Here is a 4063-nt window from a genome sequence, read left to right on the forward strand (position 1 = left end):
TAACAACAGAAAAATAAATCTTAGCTGAACAAACAAACAGTCAGACTGAATGTAAATAATTAGCCCTAATCATCACACACAATCAAAGTATATATTTCCGAATTTAAAAAAGTTTTCAAGCCCCATTTTAGGAAAGACAAAGATAATGCATCGTGTTATTCACTAGAAACAATATAAACGAAGCAATTAGTTGCTAATTATTCATAATATTAGAGATGACACAAACCGACTAAAATCCCTGTAAATGACAACTGTTTGCAGCCAGAAGGCTCCCTAAAAGCTTTGTAGACTCTATTTGTTCAATATTATTGCTCACAATACTCTAAAACACGCATCAGCAGCGCGGAAATAGCGATATCACGTACATAAATACGAAATTTGTGTATTCAGTCTGTACAGTTGCATTTCCAGGCTCTATATATGTTTATCATAATATAAACAAATCCCCTATGAAAATTCGATTTCGTACGCTTTGCACACATAAAGAGCCATCATAATATGCACAGAAGGCATTGTATGACCAACCTCCACTGCTATAAATATTTAACAAAAGCCACGACACGTAGTAAATTGATGCTGTTCTCTATGGTGTACAGATATGTAGACGTAGACGTGGAAGTAGTTTTTTTTTAATTAGTGGCTCACAGCCAGAAATGAGGTTAGAACGGTCACCAACCCATGAAGCTGGCTTAGATCAAATATACTCGTAATATCACCCATTCAGCCACATCGTTCATGTTCAGACCACCAACAAGCAAAGCTCAAACGTAATGGCTCTAAACATTACGAGGTATGGTACTTCAACACTGCACTGTGACAGTACGACAGTACCAGTTAACGGAGACTATGATATCGACGTCGTAATACGCGGAAAACAAGGACGAAGTAATGCGATAGATGCAGTTTCTGGGAGGTATTACCAATGATTGCCGAAGTGGCATAATTATGTTCCATAACAGGGTTGTTGGAAAGAAAGATACAACTTATCGTGTATATACTCGAACACTCTTGCAGAGAGATCAAACACACGATCCATTCTGTCATGGTCTCCGCCAAGTAATGCAATGTTCAGTCACGTGTCTGGTCACTTTACGGAATCTAGAAGGTGGTTACTAATAACGTCGGTACTCGCTTCGGCGGTACATATACTAAAATTGGAGCGATACAGAGAAGATTAGCATGGGCCCTGCGCAAGGATGACACGCAAAATCGTGAAGCGTACCACATTTTTTAGCCGGCCGGTGTGGTCGAGCGGTTCTAGGCGCTTCAGCCTGGAACCGCGATACCACTACGGTCGCAGGTTCGAATCCTGCCTCGGGCATGGATGTGTGTGATGTCCTTAGGTTAGTTAGGTTTAAGTAGTTCTAAGTTCTAGGGGACTGATGACCTCAAGTGCTAAGTCCCATAGTGCTCAGAGTCATTTGAACCATTTTTGAATAACGTTGCCCGTTCCTGGGCGTGTGATCTGACATAATTATATTATATATCTTTTATTCTACAACTAGCGGTCACCGACGATAAACAATCAACTGTGTCCTATCATATACTATAACCCTAGTTGTAGTCGTACATGTGAGATGACACCTCCAAAGCGAACATTAGGCTCCACCTAGTAAAAACTTCGTGGAACGACTGACGCAGGTTGATTCCATTAATCTAGAGTTATGGTGCAGTTTCGTGATGTACAATATATGCTCTGCGTATAAATTAATGGTCTCATACCATCATACCATATTCTGCAAAAAAATGGCATCTAATAAGTTTGCAACGGGATAATTTAAATGGAAATTTCGCTATTCGTGTGACAGAGTACGAAACTGCGATGGATAGACCGTACTGCCGTGTTTTAATATAGCACTTCTGTAGAAGTGAGAGTAGCTTGTATGCAGATAAAATATGGTTAATTGTCTGCCTGTGCGCCAGTAGACAATTAAAGGAGGGGCTACTGCCGGAATGCTAGGAGAACTGACGGAGTCATAGCATTCTAGTGTAGGAGGAACATTACCGGATTGGGTGCTCGAATATAATAAATAGAACCTGCTTTAATACAGTGATAGCAAATTGTCCTCTCTCATCCAGTTCTCAGGTGCTGTCAACGCCTCTGGCGTCGGCGATGGAAGTGTCAGAGCGCTCCTACCTCCATACTTATCGAGAAAGGACTATATGGGCAGTGTTGTACTAACATATGTTACCTATAGATATCTGCACCTATCTCTCGAGCCTTACGAACTGCAAAGTATCTAGTACTGATATCAGGTGCCTTGTTTCTCTGCCCGCTAATTTATATACAGAATATGGGAAAAATGGATATATATTTAAAAAATAGGTCCCTTATCTAAAGCAGCCCCACCTTCATTCTTGTCGAGAAAACCACAGACTGTATGGGTATCATGGTACAAGAAATATGTTACAGACAGATAAATGTATCTATATCTCTTGCCGTACAAACTGCTTATGACACGATCATTAACTTTAAACTCCCGCGGTGGTTCTGCCTCCCTGGAGTAATATCGGATGCCTTGCTTCTCTGTCTGCTTTACACCACTGCTGCTGCACCACTGGTTATAAAGTGTTGTACTTGCACGCCGGGTTCAGGTATTGCCTTACTATGGACGATAAGAAGGATGCAATCGTTCCATTTCCAGCCATCTATGCTCGGAATACTATTCTGAACAGGTAGCAGCTTTTGATTGCCACAGATTCCAGGGTGGTAGAGATCTCGTGCTGACCCTCATCTTCACGTACATCAAGACAACAAGAGATTTGTGAGCATATTGTGCAGCGCAGATTCGTTAGGTGGTTGTTTACCATTTCATAACAGTACTGTACCGACGCCATCGTGCTATTAGATTCCAGATAAGAAGATGTGGTCTTTTATTTTGGTTCGTACAACCAACCACTGCAACATAAAATTGAGATTTCTGGGGTTTATTCAGCGAATGTCGTGCTTGAATCCATTATTCTTCCCTGGAAATCTTAAGTGTGCTGATTAATTGTCGATCATGTTACAATTGTTTTGTCAGTTCCTTGATTTTCTTGTATTCGAAGACGAACGTTTTCAATAAATCACCTGCTCAGTATGCGGAATTTGGGAAGTTATGTTGCAGTCAGGAGTTAAGGTAAGTAATTTTACGCCGTCAGAAACAGTATCATTTTAATATTTATGAGATATTCCGTCGGTTCTTAAAACCTGGGCAAATTAATAGCTTAAATACACTTTATTAATGTTCCACAATAATTTTTACTTAATACTTCGTTATGAACCAGCTTTCGGCTTCTTAGCCCATGATCAGATAACTTAGTACTAAACACACAGTTTCGGCGAGAATTCGTAGCAGTACAAAGACTGATGTACAAAAGTATGTGACATTTTATGACTGTATCGATTGAAGACACAAGCATAACGTAATACCTTAAGAACCTTAAGAGACTCTGAATAAATAAATCGTATATTACACTATATTCAAATATAAAACTACGTGAATGTATAAGCCAAAAATGTTGAACAATGTACTATGTCACATGGACAGACTAGTGAATGTGACGCAAGTACTGAAAACAGAGTGAGGAGAAAGAAATCTATGGAATATAGATGTGAGGTAGCTATAACAAGCTTATTATCTAATGGTGGGAGAAATAATAACTGGCTGGTGCTGCTTTAATAATGGTGAGTAGTGTGATTGTGTTAGGTCATTAAGGATCAAGTGAGGATTCTTTGATTGGTGTTTATGTATGTCCAGAATTTCAAGCAAATATTAGTTTTCTGCCTTTAGTTCCTTTATGGAGAACATCACATTTCACATGATATGAATTACCTTCATTCAAAGCATATTCAGCAAAGGTGGAATCTTTCTTCTCCAGTCCCCAACTCCTTTCAGGCTCAGTCAGTCTAGTAGTTATACCCCGACCTGAAGAATCTACGTTTAATTTACCACACAAATTGTAGGAAATTCTATAGATTTCAGTCTGTTCTAAAGTTGGAAACTTATCTTTACTGTTGAACAGAAAGTGGGCAACAGTATTGTTAGTGTAAAAACCTGGAGTATAGTTCCTGGATTTTAGT

At 39.4% G+C, this 4063-nt stretch overlaps 1 non-coding gene across 1 annotated transcript; it reads left to right on the forward strand.

The window, feature by feature from the left end:
- The first annotated feature begins 1124 nt into the window (after nucleotides 1-1124).
- On the forward strand, nucleotides 1125-1231 carry LOC126472253 (U6 spliceosomal RNA). Its single transcript, XR_007586381.1, has one exon. It is a non-coding gene; the product is annotated as a U6 spliceosomal RNA (small nuclear RNA).
- Nucleotides 1232-4063: the final 2832 nt, after the last annotated feature.

This window comes from Schistocerca serialis, chromosome 3 (assembly GCF_023864345.2).
Source record: "Schistocerca serialis cubense isolate TAMUIC-IGC-003099 chromosome 3, iqSchSeri2.2, whole genome shotgun sequence".
Taxonomy (NCBI): domain Eukaryota; kingdom Metazoa; phylum Arthropoda; class Insecta; order Orthoptera; family Acrididae; genus Schistocerca; species Schistocerca serialis.